Source organism: Desmodus rotundus, chromosome 7 (assembly GCF_022682495.2).
Source record: "Desmodus rotundus isolate HL8 chromosome 7, HLdesRot8A.1, whole genome shotgun sequence".
NCBI lineage: Eukaryota > Metazoa > Chordata > Mammalia > Chiroptera > Phyllostomidae > Desmodus > Desmodus rotundus.
In genome coordinates this window covers 30,572,653-30,590,046 of record NC_071393.1, presented here as the reverse complement: position 1 = coordinate 30,590,046, position 17,394 = coordinate 30,572,653, and positions in this window count along the sequence as shown.

Sequence of the window (17,394 nt, the reverse complement as noted above, 5' to 3'; positions counted from 1 at the left end):
TACTTAGCACTTTCGTTGGGGAGGACATCTTCACTATAATTGAACCTCAAATGCATCTCTGAGCTTCCTCTTGAGAGCCAGCTGTCACAAGGCTCCATTCACAGTGCCTGCCAGGAGTTTACAACAAAGGAAAATGTAGAGGACTTAGGCATTTCAACATGAACAGCTGCTCTCCTTCTCTTCTGTCCAGCCCATAAATGAGCAGACGTTGGTTGCAGCAGACGACAGTAAATAGAACCAAGTCACAGATACAAAGAGCCCAACATGTGTGCCTGCATTGGGGTCATTTTCTACATGGAAAAACAAGCACAACAGACCAGGGGTCAACAGGCACGATGATGGTGTCCCATTAGAAAGAAAAATTACAGTAGGGGGATAGGGCGTTAGTGAACACTCCTCACCTGCTATCTCACTGTTAGGCATTCTTTAGATGCTATCTCATTGGCTCTTCATGACTGTTCTCAAGAAATACTCATTTTAATTGCAGGCAGAGGAAAACTAAGGCTTGGGAAGTTTGAACAAGGTCCTGAAGGTTAACCAACTAGTAAGAAGAAGAGTCAGGATTTAAACTGACATCTAGTTTAAATACCCGAGGTTTTGATTTGTCTACCACCTAACATTGTGTGCGCTCTAATGTAGGACGTAGTTTCACTGATAGACAATTCAAGCACTGACCATAGATTCAGCTCTTCTAACACTGAGGTCTCAAAGCAGAGAACCATGTAAGTGAAAGGCAGTTCAGGCAGAGATCCTGCCAGAGGCAGGCCGCAGGCCTGGCTACTATATCCAGGGCTTCCTAAGCCCATACAAATAGTTATGTAACCTGCTTCTTTCATTTTTTTTTTATTAAGTTGGATAATAGGACTGAGTTCTGCAGACTACTCTTCTTATCACTTTCCCATCATGTCAGAATCAGGCAGAGTCATGATTCCACAGGAATAGATTGGAATGATCCCATTGAAGTCAAGCTGTGCTCCTAGCCTCTAGCCTCAGAGCAGAAATTAACCAGACAAGGAGTAAAGGGCTCTCTGAGTGAGAAAATGCATGGCCAACCACATGCTGGCCCTTTTTCTAGGTGCCTGACATAAGCTAACAGATTTAATCTGCAAAACAAATTATAAAAAAAAAACAACCCTCCAGTTAAGAGACAAAAATCTACAGTACAGAGAGGTTAAATACTTGCCTGCAGTCACACAGGTAGGACAGGCAGAGCCAGGTTTCAAACTCAGATGAGCCAGCACCAGAGCCTGGTTTCTCTGCACAGTGTGTTTGAGGAACAACAAGCACATAAACAGCACAAATGCAGAGTGTACCATGGTGAGTGCTGAGGCTGAAGAGGAAGGTGAGTATGGAGAGAAGCACACCCAGGAGGCTGGGGCCACGTCAGTGAGGGTGGATCAGGGGCTGAATCCTAATTATTCATAATACTAGTGAAATGATCTTGAGCATCAAGGACAGCAGCCGCAGAGTGAGGAGAATAATAATTCCAGTCTCATGGGCCCTCAGTGGGAATAAAATGAGAAAATGTGTTTAAACTTAGCTCAGTGTCTGGCTCACAACAAGGACGCAATAAATGCTAATTACTATTGTCTTATTAACTTCTTTGAAGACTCAGTGCAAGTACCTTCCCCAGGATGAGTCCCAATTTTTGCATCTCCTTCTCTGTGTTGGGAGAGTACCCTATAGAGAAGCCCCCGTCATATTCCAATGGAACAGTCATTACGTTGGGCTGCCCTCCCACGCTGTAATGCCCTCAGGGTAGAGAGCCCAAGTCTTCAATTCTGGTAGACCTAGCAGTGCCTTGCGCTCATAAGTGTATGTTTCTGCTGAGTCAAACTGAGTTCTCCTTCGACAACAAGTTAATGAAGCATTTTGATCAAGCAAATATTTCATTTTATAAGTAGGAATGACAGAAAGAGTAGTCTTTGGGTCATGCCTATGTCTCTTTCCTTCTAGAACTTTAAAAAGATGGCAAATTGCTTTAGTTGAAGCTCAGGAATGGGCAGACTTCTATGTAATTCAAATAGCTAAGGTCAGTCAATAGGCTGTGATTGTATTCTAAAGTAAATTATATGTAAAATACATTTTGCACTTGCTTGAGAATTGTCCCATAGTTTTACTTGGTTTTTTAAAACCCACAAACACAGATTATCACCCTTTTTTCTTTATCAGTATAAAGTCTGGAACTATCTTTTTTTAAAGATAAACCCAAGGTAATTTGTAGAATTACATTTTTCCCTCAGGAGCATTCTTCCCATTAGGGCCACTGCAGTGACCATTTGGGGACAGCACTCCTGGAATTACCCTCAGAAGTACACTAGCACCTGTCGTCAAACAAAGACATGCTTTTTGATGGCCTATTTACTTTGGGGACATAGTTAAAAATCGTCTGGTGCCCAACCAAACAAGGCTGGTGATAACGCTTCTAAACATAGGATCCAAAGTGGCCACACAGGGATCAGATTGGTCTCCATATGAAGCTCTTAAAACAACCATTGGAAGCTTCCCCAACAGTAAAGTTTGGGGGAAAAGGAGCTGGCCACAGAGGGACTACATCTAAAGCCTGGACCTGATACTTATAAACCGGGTGACTTTGGGAAACCCTTCCCTCCATCTTAAGAGGAGGGATGACATCCTGCTCCTTGCAACATCACAGTGAATTAGAGGTCAGTGTCTACATGTCTAGCACACAGTGGTGCTAAACAGGAGTGATTATTAGCAAAAATGTTATCAGTGGCCACATTATTGAAATGAAATGTGTGTGTACATACATATATGGCCTGTCCAGAAGGTATCCAGCCATGTAATATGAAAAATAGAGACATTTATTGAAGAAGATACCAGATACAAGAAACATTGTACACAGGACAATGTTTCTCAGTCCCCTTCAAAGTAGGCACCTTGGCACCTCACGCAGTTCTCCCACTCACCATCAGCTGCCCCAGTGTATTTTCCTGAATCTCATCGACAGTCTGAAATCTCTTCCCTTTCAAAGGTGATTGTAGTTTTGGGAAAAGCCAGAAGTTGCAGAGTGCCAAATCTGGGCTGTAGTGGGGCTGAGTCACTTGGGTGATTTGATGTTTCACCAAAAAACTGCACAAGATGTGATTCATGAGCGGGTGCATTGTCGTGATGAAGCTGCCAATCACCAGTTGCCCATAGTTTTGGCCTTCAGAATCATCCAATAGTTTTCATGGATGAATGTTCAAGCTTAATACAAAATTTGATACAGATTCATTATTCACTCAGTTATTGTAAATGCAACAGCCACACAGTACACATGCTCACTCAACGGCGTCTACTTCCCCCACTAACTAGTACAGTGAAGTCATCATTGTTCACACATGTGCATTCCAGTCCTCTCTCCTTGGCTGCTGGGTTACATTGATGTCGCATAAACCATCCTTGTTATATTAACAATGTCTGAACATTTTCCCAGACAGACCTTGTCATATATGAGAAAAAGACAGAGAGAGAAAGAGAATGAGAGAATTTATTTCACATGCATTAGAGTAACAATCTTCCATGGGACTAGCAGATTTTCCATCCTTTTACAAACAAAATGATATAAAATAGAGTGTCAACCAGAATATAAAGAAAAATAAGTAGAGTAAAAGGGATAGAGAGCAACATTGGGAGAAATACTCTCTTATATGATAGGGTGGTAGGGAAGGTCTCTCTCAGCAAGTGAAATCTGAGCAAACAAGTGGAATAAGTGGAGATAAACTCTGTGGACCTCTGAGAAAAGAAGGTTCCAGGTCATGGGAATAGTAAGGACAAAACCTTTAAGTATATTTCTGTGTAGTAAATGGATGAATGAATGGATGGACAGGTGGATAAATGGATGGACAAGTATGAAATTGGAGAGATAGAAAAAAACTATGGGGGAAAGAAGGCTGTCTATCACACAGTGTGGGTGTAAGCTGCTCTGGGTGGTTCTGTTTTGGAGCCTTCTGGGATTTGGAGGGCTGGACTAGTCCTGCTCCACCTCTCTTGTCTCACATGAAATGAATTTACTAAGTCAGCTAGTCAGTCTTATCACTGGAAAGGGCAGGTCTTGTTTTTGGAAGTTTCACAATTTTTACTGTGAAGAATGAGGAGTCAAAATGTCAACACACCAAGATCACACACCTTTGCAGGTTTCTGATGTGCTTCTCCAAGTGTCTCACAGTTAGATGAGAGAGGCTCCTCACCCTCATGTGGCACCCAGCCCTGGAGACTGATGGAGAAAGGCCTGGCTCAACTCTTGACATCTCTGCTCAGTCTGCCCACCACTACCGCCCCTCCAGACCTCATTCTGCTTCCTTAGAAAGCACAGGGTTGCTTGATAGAAAAATATATGCCATAAGCACAACCAAGAGAACCACACAATAGCCAGGTAGGGTCTGTAATGAAAACAAAGCTAATTTTTGGTTAGCATTTGTTTCTGTTTAAGCATTTAGAAAACACAGACTCACAAGAAAACGCCAGAGTGGAAGTTAGGAATATTGGTTTGGGTCCTTGGGCGAGTTTCTCACCTCTCTAGTGATCAGTTTCTACACTTACACCTGAAAAGGCCGCATAACATGTGGAGCAGGCTTCAGAGTCTGGCTGATCTGGGCTCACATCTCAACTCTACCACCTATTAGTTTGGAAACGGGCAAGTCTCTTAACCTTCCAGAGCCTGGGTTCCTTGCCTGCGAAGTGAGGAATAATATCAGTCATTTTTTTTGGAGGGGGGGTTACTGTAAGGACTAGGGGACACTGAGCTTAGTGGGTGCACAGTGAGTGGTAGTTATGCATAAAAGAGATACATCTGTAGCTCCTACTAGACCCCACACCTTATAATTATGTTTATACTCCAGGAAGGATCAACATGAAATCCTGTACCCATGGTGGCTGTTAGGGGTGGCAGCTACCTTATTTAGGACTCCAAACGTTTTTTAAAAAGGAATAACTCATAATCATAACAGTAAACTGTTATAAAACATTTATTATGTCAGTCACCATTTTGAGTACTTAAGTGTTAATTAATGTAACCCTGACATCGATTGCTATAAACTAACCTGCATTTTACAGATGCAGAAACTAATGCACAGAAAGTAATTAACTCACTGTAAGACTACATCTGATCAGTGGCAAAGTTGAAGTTCAAATCCAGGAAGGTCAGTCTCAAAGTTTATGCTCAAAACTACTACTCTACTGCACCTTGACATTGACATTTGCACCCCACTTTATAATCTGTAAAGATGTTTTTCCTGTAGTATCCTCTTTGATCCTCCCATCAAGGTTACAAAGCAAACAGAACAGGAAGTATTTTTCTTGACTTACAAGGAAGAAAACTGAGGATCCAAGAGTTTTAGTCTTCACTCAATATCACCCACCACCATGAGAGGAACAGAGGGATGACTTGAACTCAGTTCTGTCTGAAATCTGTCACCAAAGCCATCTTTTTCAGCAAAGCCACACAGGCCTCCCTGAAGTCCCAGCTCCTCCTTGGCCATGAGCCACTCTAGAGGTCTTTGTGTGACTGAGATTATTCTGCAGCAAGGACTTTCAAACTTCAGTGTGCATCAGAATCAACTGAGGGTTTTTTAAGACAAGATTGCAAACCTCCACTCCCACAGTTGCTGATGCAATAGCTCTGGGGTGGGGTCAAAGTGTTTGCATCTCTGATAAATTTGAAATGATGCTGTGCTGCTGGTCCAGGAACCTCTGTTCTTCATCAGACAAGTGTCTACATGTATCCAATACAATGCTTCATATTGGTCAAGGCCAGGGGTACACTGTGGCAAGAAAAACCCTTCCTACACAGAGCTGTATGTTCTGATGGTACCTGGAAGGACTCCGCCTCCAGGTCTCTCCAGCGTGTGGGTGACAAAGGCTCCCTCTTAGACCAAACCTAAGTCAGGATCCTCTGACCCTCTTCTGCAATCAACCCAGACCTTTTGTTCTGTCCTTGGCCAGCGTAGACCATTTTTAGCACAGAATTTTGCTGGCTCAATACAGCAAACATTTACCACCCTTAATTTCCGGTCCCATTCCTCATCCCACCCTCAATATCTTGTCTCCCTGGCCAGCCTCCAGGAGGAATCCTGTTGAAGTCATCTAGCATGATTTCCCCTAGCTTTGGTGTTTCCTATTAGTAACTTGTTTAGTATGTTTTATTTATTACACTATTACAGTTGTCCCATTTTTTTTCTCCCCTTTATCCTCCTCAGCCCTCCACACCCCCTCTCTCCAACTTCTAGCATTCCCCCCCTATAGTTCATGTCCGTGGGTTGTACATATAAGTTCTTTGCTTCTCCATTTCCTATACTATTCTTAACCTCCCCCTGTCATTTTGTACCATTTATGCTTCTTATTCCCTGTACTTTTTCCCTCATCCCCACACCTCCCATTAATAACCCTCCATGTGATCTCCATTTCTGTGGTTCTGTTCCTGTTCTAGTTGTTTCCTTAGTTTTTATTTTTGTTTTTTAGGTTCAGTTGTTGATAGTTGTGAGTTTATGATCATTTTACTGTTCATAGTTTTGATCTTCTTCTTTTTCTTAGATAAGTCCCTTTAACAATTCATTTAATAAGGGCTTGGTGATGATGAATTCCTTTAACTTAATCTCATCTGGGAAGCATTTTATCTGCTCTTCTATTCTAAATGATAGTTTTGCTGGATAGACTAATCTAGGTTGTAGAGTAGTGTAGGTCCTTGCTTTACACAACTTTGAATACTTCTTTCCAGCCCCTTCTTGCCCGCAAGATTTCTTTTGTGAAATCAGCTAACAGACTTATGAGAACTCCTGTATAGAAAAATCTCACCTTTTCTCTTGCTGCTTTTAAGATTCTCTCCTTATCTTTAATGTTGGGTAATTTAATTATGAGGTGTCTTAGTGTGTTTCTCCTTGGATCCAACTTCTTTGGGACTCTCTGAACTTTCTAGTTCCTTCACCAGACTGGAGAAGTTTTCTTTCATTATTTTTTCAAATAAGTTTTCAATTTCTTTGCCTTCCTCTTCTCCTTCTGGCACCCCTATGATACAGATGTTAGAACGTTTAAAGTTGTCCCAGAGGTTCCTAAGCCTCTCCTCGTTTTTTTGAATTCTTGTTTCTTCATTCTGTTTTGGTTAAATGTTTCTTTCTTCCTTCTGTTACAAATCCTTCATTTGAGCCCTGGTTTCCCTCCCTTCACTGTTGGTTCCCTGTATATTTTCCTTTATTTCACTTTGCATAGCTTTCACTTCTTCCTTTACTTTGTGACCATACTCAACCATTTCTGTGAGCATTCTGATTACCAGTGTTATGAACTGTGCATGTGATAGGCTGGCTATCTCTTCATTGCTTAGTTCTTTTTCTAGAGCTTTGATCTGTTCTTTCATTTGGGCCATATATCTTTGTTTCAGCATACCTGTTACATTGTAAGGAGCAGAGCCTTAGGTATTTGCCAGGATGAGGCAACCCACTTTGTTGTTGCACTGTATGTAGGGAGGTGTCAAAGAGGAAACAATGCCACTTGCTTGGCTCTCACCCCATTTTCAGTTGCCTCCCTCATTTCCCACACGCAGATTGTGCCCTTTCAGGTGCTCATTCTCAGGTGCGTGGGCTTGTGTATGTACTAGGATCCAGTGGGCCCCTCCAACGGACTCTCCTGTGAAACTGGGAGTTTCTCCCACTGCTGCAACCCCCACAGGATTGACAGCCAGAGGTTTAAAGGCTTTAGTTTCCTGCATCAGAATCCTGGGTTGTATGGTCTGCCTTGCTCCCCCATTGTTCTCTTGGCTTATTTGCATGCAAATGCGGGACTTCCCGGTCCGCCAGCCCCACCTCACCTGCCCTATCCATCAGCCGCTGTCTTGTTCCATGTACTCACTGCCCCAGCTTCTCGTCTCTGCCCCTCCAACCAGCCAGGATGAATGCTTCTTTAACTCCTTGGTTTTCAGGCTTCCATACAGTTTGATTTTCTGGCAGTTCTGGTTGTTTTTATTTTAAATTGGTTGTTATACTTCTTTTTGGTTGTGCTAGGAAGTGAAGCATATCTATTTATGCCTCCATCTCAGCCAGACTACTTCCTATTGTCAATTTTCCATCCTCTGACCCCAACTCAGCTCCTTGGCCATATATCCCATGTGTCCTTAAATTCAGATTGGAGTCTGATCTCTCTCCACCACTGCCAAACCCCTTTGCAGAAATCTCTCTTAAATTGTCTTCCTTACCATTTTTAACAAGTATCATAAACACTTGTTCTTTAACAGAAAGAGGGCATGAATAAATAAAGAGGAGGGACCAGGTTCCAGGCAAATAATTTGTGCTGATTGCTTTCAAACCGCCCCTTACAGACCTGGCTGCAGTTTCTCACTCATGAGCAGCGGGACTGGCAGAGCATGCAAATGAGGCAGAGGCTGAGCTGACAGGCAGATTGCAGCAGTGTCACCAGGCTGGCCCTGCAGTCAGGAGGCTTTCAGGAGGAAGTTTACCCTGCAGCACTGCTCACCGGCCTTTCAGAGAAGCCACTCCCTTCCTGGCCAGTGCACCTTTTCCCTCAAAGGATGGGAGGTCAAGGCCTCTTCCTAATACTCTGTTTCTGTGTTTTCCAGGACAGGGTGCTCCCTGGTGGTTGGTCACCTGCCCCTGGAGGTAGAGCCCCTCCCTGCAGAGTTATTTACCCTGGGAAGGCTGCCTAGAAGGAAGAGGAGCACAGAACACAGTGGCCTCCAGGTGCGGAGGAGGGTCTCTCAAGAGAGACTCAGGAGCCACCTCAGAGATGCAGAGGAATAGCTGTACTGATAGGGTGGCCAGACCTTATCAGAGATGCCCAAGGTAGAAAGGCCCTCGGGGGGTCATCCTGACTCAAGATTCTGGGCCCTTTTTTTCAGCAAGCTTTGCTGAGTTTGCTCAGTCCATTCGTAAATAGGACTTTGTGGTCCAGAGCCCCTCCATCCTCTCATGTATATTAGTGTTTCTACAGAGGCACATGCTGCTGATGTGTCTGTCTTCTTTCACTTATTTATTTATAAATTTCAGTTCTAAGTGTAGAATATAAACAAGGTTTACCCATTGAATATTCAATTAACTCCTTGACTCATTCCAAAAATACCTCTGAGCTCCCACCATGAAGCACTGATCCAGGTATCAGAGAGGTACCCGTGAGCAGAACAGATAAACCCCTGCTCTCCTGACACAAATTGTTCCAGCTGATCTCTGTGGCCTGACCGGGGCTCTTCACAGAACCCTGTGTGGTTCAGCAGGCCTGGCTCTCTGCCTGCATTCAGAAGGGCAAACTGAGGAAGCAAAGGTGAAGCTGTCTGCCCAGGGTCAATCATGAAAGTATGGGGGCCTAAGAACAGAAAGGGAAGGGGCAGATGATGGCCTCAGGGTGACTCTACCTGGGGCAATCTCTCTTGGGACAGCCCCCAATCTCTTCATCTGTGGCTGGAGCCCTTCCAGAGCTGCAGGGGCTCTGACACACAGTTAGGACTGACACTGTGAGCATTTACCAGGTAGCTTTGGGGGATAGAGTCAGCATTTAACACTTATGAGTGTAGAGTGCTGTGTCCCTATGACACTCTCAGCAGCGGTGACAGCGGGACGAAGTCGGAGACCCAGCGATCCCCTGTCACAAGTCAGAGCAGAAAGCCCCCACTTCATTCTTGAGGTACTTTTGAGTCGTGAGTATCCCTTCAGGCCTTACTTGCACAGCTGAAATCTAAGTCACCTGTTTGTTTGGACAGTTTCCCCCCTAAGTGGGAGCTCTGCTTTATATTGTGTTCTATGTTTAAACCTTGTTTTGTTTCTTAATCAAGTTGTCTTTGAAGGAACTTATGCATCACACTAGTCCATTTGAGTATTTGTCAGAATGTCTCTTTAAGGCAGAAGGAAACGTTTAAACATAGAAAGAAAAAAAATAGAAAAAAATGTCTGATTTTGGAAAGATTTATGGAGTGATGGAAAAAAGAAGAGAGGGAAGGAAAAGTGGAGATTCTTTTGCTTTATTAAGAATGGGGTAGTCAGATGTCTTTCTCTTTCTCTTTTGGTCTTTTCTATACCCCTTACCCCAACCCAACACTGAAGTTGGGAGGTCCAAATAGCAGTGATGGATGCTGAGTGTCAGACAACACCACACAAAGACAATGTATAACAACAATGTCATCACAACACGTGACTGTGTGGAAGGGCCATGCCAGAACCATGGGAAGCTCTGGTAGAAGGGACACATCTGTCTGGGTGGGGTGTGTAGGAGGTGGTGTTGGATTGGGACAAAAATTCCTTAGAAGAGGTGTCTGTTTGTGGAAGGGCTTTGTACAGGAAGTTTCTAAACAGTTTCAGCCAATACCCAATATCTATGACACGTGAAGCACTACACAAGGTGCTTTCTCCTAAGTAATCATGACAGGCAGTCAACAAGTCCTTCACTATGTGCCAGAAGCTGAGCTGATGCTCCGTTTACTATCTCAGCTAATGCTCACCACAGCCCTGACGAGCTGGGGAAATGATGTTCGTGTGGGTAAGAAACTTGCCCGAGTCTGGGTGATAAATAGCAAAGTGAACCCACGTCTGTCTGACTCAAGGTTAGTTCTTTTTCTACTTTAGTGGCACTAATTCCTATAGAAATTAATAGAAATCACTCATGGAAAATGGAATGTGAATTTCCAGCAGTGAGAATAGCATGTATGAGGCAAGGACTGACAGAGAAAAATATTTGGCAAAAACAAGCTGTCAGCATTGCTAAAGAACTCACTGTACAGAGAGAAGCGATCAGGGATGAAGCTGGAAAAAAGATGAGCCACTCAATCATGAGTCCCAAATGCCCGAAGAAGACTTGGGCTTTGCCTCATAAGCAGGAGGGAGTCCTTCATGCTTAATGAACGTACGAACAGCTCCGAATGTTTTGGGGCAGAAACAGACAGTGAGGTGGGAAGTCAATAGGGCAGATGTGGAGGCTGGGAGATCTGAGGTGCAGGAAGCGTGACTATGGGTCGGGTCTCTGGCAGTGGGGCTCAGACCTTAGGGACCTTTGTGGTCACAATGAGAAGTGGCCAGGAAGGCCTAGTGCAGCGTGGTGGCCAGGTATTCAAAGCTCCTGGGACCCAGGGATACAGGGAAGCATGAGGAAAGCACAGAGGCTACAGCATCAAGGCCCTGAGCACATCAGACTGGAAGAGACTGGGCCACACAAGAGGGGCTGGCAAAGGACGCATGGAAATCAGTTCTCAGGTCCTTGCTCCCAAGGGATCCCATAGCCTCAAACACATCCCCTCCTGCCCTGTAAGCCTTTCCCTATGAGGCAGGTAGGGAGACCTACACCAACTCTGCAGGGGCTGCCTCTGCACTCAAGTCTCAAGTGTGAGTCTAGAGCCACTAGTTTTTAACTATCTAGCAAACACTCATATTGAGGGGTGTCATGTGAGAGAGTCTTTCAACCCAGATGTGGAAACTGAGGCTCAGAGGGAGATTAAGTGAAATCAGGTTCAAATGAGCATCCACTATACTTCATTATAGCAGGCTGAGGGGTATCCAGGGGGCCTTTGAATGTCCAGTTGGCTTGGCTTGTTAATGGGACTGAACAAGGAGGTTCAAGGAGTGTTTCCTATGGTCCCAGCAACACTTTCGCTGGGGCCGGTTCAGCCGCTTCTCTCCACAAACAGCTGCTCCCTCTGCATAGCCACCTGTCTTAGAGCTGCACAATTCGGCCTGACCTCACCTTGTGGAAAGGACTTCCTGCTCTGGGCCGGGAGCCTGGGAACAAAATCCCTGCAGGCTAGCCTAGCTCCCGGACTCATGCCCTGCTCTTGGCTAAGCCTCTCACTGTGCTTCTGGCCGGTGGCACAGCCTCCCAGTCTCAGGCACAGTGTCTGTCTTTACCCCCCAAGTGGATGCCGAGGGGCCCTCTCAAAGTCCATCTCTGTCCTTGCCCAAGGGCAGTGAGGCTCTTCATAGGCAGTTCCACCTCATCCCAGGCTTCCTCCAAGACAACAGCCAGTGTCCAAACTGGGTTTTCCCTGATGTTCGGACTTCGTGCAGGCCCTCGCCTTTGCAGACGGCCAGCTTCCTGTGGGTCTGGTCCACAGTGCCCCCTGCAACTTTAGCCCGTATTCCTCTAACAGCACAGCCACCTAAGCCCAAACCCCGGTTCTATGTTCCATATTCATGGAACAACCATAAAGTCCACAGGGTAATCATTAAATCTAATCTCCCCTAGGCTGCTCTGACATAATTATTAATATCACCCATTTCATTCACAAACTACACAGTTAAGACTATAAATCTATGGTCACCCCAGACCATCTGCTATATCCCCCTCGCCCTGCTGTCCACCTCCAGGCCTGTGCTCAAAGGCCAGCCCCTCTTTGGTTCCCAATCCCATTCTTACGGCCCAGCCCAAATGTCTTCTCTGCCACAGCCCTCCCCAAATGTCTTCTCTGCCACAGCCCTCCTTCCCTAAGCAGTGATACCTTCTGGTTGAATCACCAGGTGCTGAGTGGAATGGGTGGGAGGCATAGAAGCAGAGAGGTCACTGTTCTCTTGAAGGTGTATACCAACTCAGTGCAGGTTTATATGAGCATCTTTCTGTGCTCTCTCTGCATTTTCAAATAATCCGTCACCACAACAGGTTCTCAAGGCCCAGCAGCCCCAGCTGGAGGTCACCAGGTGCTAACCAGGGCCCTAACCTGAGGGGAGGGCGCCTTCCCGGGCTGCAATACAGTGAATGGACAACTGCCCAGAGGTCCACTCACTGTATTTCTGAGCCAAGTGGATGCAGTCTTCATCATTTGTCCCCATAAAAAGAATTTCAAATGTCTGACAGGTGTTGGAAAACAGCTTTAGGAGAGAAGCCCTCCCCAAATTCCTCTGATGTTGTCCCAACTATCCATGAGCCCAAACCATGCAGCACTTCCTGCCCCTTGACTGAGGGGTGGGCCAGGCCTTGCCTCTGGCCCAAGGGACCCCTGCCTTTCTGTGCTCAGGAGGCCTGGGCAGTGGTGGCTGGCCCCTGTGGCAGAGAGGATTAGAAAGTCTGGGTCTGCCTGGACATGACCCCGGCCAGCCTCTCCCCCAGGAAGGGAGGTTGAGTCAGCTCTGGCAGGAAACAACTCCTCCAAGCACATGTTCCTTCCCCTCAAACAGCCCAAGCAGAGCTGAGAGGTGAGGAAGAGCCTGGGATCGACCTCATGCCCAGGGAAGGGGATTCAGAGGCAGAGGGGGCATGGAGCAAGGGGATGCTGGAAAAGGGGAAAGGGGGGACAGGAGGCATTTCCTCTGAACAGCCTCATGGAGGAAGCCAGTGCTCAGAGAGGGCAACCGTGCCAGGACATGCTGCCCTGTGTCTTAACCCAGTTCTATCTGGTTCCATTGACCTCTTGTTTGGACTTTCCATCATGGAAGTGTCCATAGCAGGCTACAGGAAGCTAAGAAAGAAAGAAGAAAAAACACATAAGGCAGCATTTCTCCAGATCAGGGTGCGTTTTTAAGCCCTGCTCTGTGTTCTTTTCTCACCAGCTGCTCCTGTTAGCCTCTGCCCACATTTTGGGAGGAAGATCTTTCAGAAATTCAAGGTGACTTAAATATCATCATGAGCAATTCAAGGATATGGCTATATTACATTTTTGATATTAAAAAAAGAGGACCAAGCTGAAAGGACACTTGAATTAATCATCAGAGTGAAAATGCCCACTGGGTATGGATCACTCCACCACAGCTCCGTCCAGGGCCCCTGTCCAGGTCCATCTGAAACCTCACAGTGACTCAGCAGGAAGGAATCCAGAGCCCGAGGGGCCACCACACACTAACCCATTTCCCATCACCCCAAGAATACACACCAGCAGTGCTTGGGGCTGCAGCATTCACCATTGATAGGTAACTGATTGCCTTCCTTTAACAAAGCAGCAAACTTTAACTTACAGAGCTTTCATAAATTGTTCTCTGATCAATTTAGCCTAAACTGACTTAATTTTAGCATTATCACATTTCTCATACAGTATTTGTTTCCATACACTGTTGCTTTAGTTTGGGGCAACACCTTTCCTTAGTAATTCTAAAGGGGAAATGGGTTAAACCTCCAGAGAAGATCCTGCAAGCCTATGGCCCAAGCCGGGACCTGTGGCTCTCGGTGTGTCTTGGCCAAACCCTGGCTAGGCAGACAGGCACTTACGCAGTGTTCACTGCTGCATCTGATGGTCCCAAAGCTCACCGGAGGTTTTTACTGGGCTCCCCACAGTCATGGCCACATCTGCCAGACCTCCTGCATCACCCAACACCCCAAGCCCCACAGTGACTCTTCCCAGGGTCTCTCAGGTAAGAGTGCAGGATGGACTTTGAATATCGACTTCCAATAAAAATAATAATAATGTGTTGTTTTAGTATACCTTATGCAATAATTGGGGCATACTTATAAAAAAAACCTTCATAAACCAGGAGGCTGGGAGACTCTGTTCCAACGTAACTGCCTGTCCAGTGAATTGAGGGTATGACCCTCAGAAGTGAACTGCCTTTTTGGTGTTTCCGTGTGCAAACATGTGAATGAGGCCATGGTCTGAACTATCTAAAGGTTCCTCCTGATTTCTGTCAGACAGAAATGCTTCACTGAAGGGGCTCACCATCTGTCTGTAAAGACAGATGTCCACACTTAGGAGTTACTCTGCAGGGACACTCTTTCCCCAAGGCTGTGGGTTTAGCCGGGAGGCATTGCACCTGACTCACCTACTCCAAAGGCCCAGGGCCAGGAGGGATCTGGACAAACTAAACGTATCCCATCCCCTATTCCACTTGATTTCATCCTTTGAAATAATGGCATACAGCTGCATTTTTGCTTTGGGAAGTGAGGGCACAGACCAGCTGTTATCAAGACACAGGAAACAGGGGCAGATGTCAACATTGCTTCTCCTCTCCCAGTACAGACCCAATTTTATTGGGATTCTTTTAAAAAGTTGCAGATATCTGGATGAGGTGAAAACTGAGGCATTCCTGGGCCCTGGGTACAGGCAGGTTTTGCTATTTCCCTCTGGCTAGCTCTGAGTGCAGCAGACTCCGAAGCTGACAAGCTCCAGACATACAGCTAATAAGGTCCCCAAGCAACTTGCCTGGCTGATTTGGGACACCTTGTTTTGCCTCATCGTTTTCAGGTTCATGGAGGTGGGAGGACCAAACCTTTGACCTTCACTGGCACCCAGGGACAGAGGGAACAGAGCAACTCCTTTCTACTTGGTGAAGACAGGGACAGGCCTGGTATTTTGACCAGCCTGGCTCTCACCACAGCCTCCCCTGCCTCTCAGGCCAGTGTCCAGCTGAGTCAGCTTCCCACAGCTGGTGCTACTACCAGGGACCACAATATCTGGTTGTACCGCGGGCTAGGGCCAAAGGGAAAGGGAATTGCAGGTAAAACATAGCACAGCACAGAGATCAAGATGTTGGTTTTAGAGGTCAATCAGACCGGAGTTGGAGTTTACCAACTGTGTGACCCAAGGTAAGTCACTCAACCTGTCTGAGTCTCTGCAACATGAAGTTAATGGTGGCTACATAGAGTGTTGGTTCAGTGAGATGTTATATGCCAAGTGTCCGTCGCAGTTGGCTGGTGGTGGCGAGCATCCACAATGCTGCTGTCCTGGCGGCATCACGCTCTCCCTGAAAAGGCAGAGGCAGAGACCAGTGCATGCCTGCCAGCACAGCACTGGAGCACCGAGACTGATGTGGCAGGGGCTGTGGCCTGAAGGCAGTAAATGGACATCTCTGACTGGGTGCAGGGTTTCTGCTCCTAGGACTTGGGGAGGCATATATGAAACGGGCTGTGAGCTAGAGGTCCCCCAAAATGGAGAAGTCCCCCACAAACCTGGCTTGGGGGCTAGAAAAGCTTACTGACTGTGCTAGAAGGAGGAAGCTCCCAAGAGCCAGGAGGCTCTGCCAGGCATAGGACTTCGGGGTGAGTATTGAAACTAAGTGTGGGCAACCATTCACTCTCTTGGCCATGCAGGCTGAAAGGGTGCATTTTGGATTCAGAGCTAAAGACCACAGTGGTCAGGAGGAGGAGGAGGATGCTGGGAAGTGGGGAACCTGCCTAGGCCAAGCACTGAGTACTGGGAGAAGCTGGGAATGCCGAACTGAGAGGGCTGGGGGTGCCGGGAATGTTAAGCTGTGGACTGCTGGGGGTTCTTTCCCTGAAAGAAGATACCTGTTACTAGCATATTCTGAAACTGGCCTGATTTCGCAAAAGGGAGGCAGGGGCGTGTGTGCATTCATAAGTGTTTTAAAGGGAGTGGGACTTCTAACGGCAGAATTCCACCATCATTCTGAATCTGTGTAACTTTTAAATAAGCAATTCCTTTCCTTTTCACCAAACTCTGACATTGGGAGCAAGGCTTCTTGTTAGCGGGCAATGGGGCCCACGCATCTGTTTCAGGACAGCATGGGCTAGGATTCTGTAACATATACACATGTCTTCCAAGAAGATAGTAACAAAATTAATCTCTGGGCATTGTCTCTGGTGTCACTTCCTAAAGAAATGATCACAAGCAGGGTTTGAATTTGGACCTGGGAAAAATTACCGAGACAAGTGGTTTATTTTCTTCTTGCTCTCGTCTCTCTCTTGCTAACCCTTCCCCTCTTGTGGGGGTCCAATGGTTCAGTTAGCCAGTCAGAGACCCTCTCAGACTGAATATCAGACAAAAGTACAGTTCAGTTAATGATGTACCTGTGGCCTGACATGCACATGGCACCTTCCCCCTCTCTCAGAGAGGAATGCAGGCTCTCTGGGGAGAAGACACACAACCAAGAGAGAGACCCATGTAGAAATTCTGAGGAGCTTTCTTAGAACATCATGTGATGGAGAGGAAGGAAGACACACCCCAAGACACACATACACAAACACACACACACACATCTATTCATGCCACAGTGAAAAAGTCAGAAAATGATTTCCAGAGTTTTGGATCTGGAGGCCTTCAAACGTATCCAAGTGAGGGGCTTGGGGCATATATATTTATCACTGCCACTCTCTGAGCTACAGAGGAAGCTCCTAACTGACCAGTCAGGGTCTGGGATCAATGAGGAGCCAGGAATTGGCAGGCCTGTTCTGGTTGCCCTTTTGCAGCATTGTTTGCCCCTCTGTAGTAATGAGGTTTAGCCAGTGGGCGGGGACTGAGGTCTGAGATTCAGCCCCTGGAAACTGATCCCTGGGGAATTTTTTACTTAACTTTGGGAAGCTTCTGCAAACTCAGCTGCAGCAAACAAGAAGAGGTTTCTAAGATTTAAGCTAGTGGCCCTTCATGGCTGGAATGAGACTATTTAGTCCTTCCCTACAGCCCCCACCAAAAGGAACAGGATACAGATAACATATGTACTAATCACAGTGGCATTCAGCCCACTTCCAAATGGCTTCTAATTACCTCTCATGTGGTGGTGTTGAGGCAGGTGAGTAGGAAATTAGGAAAATTCC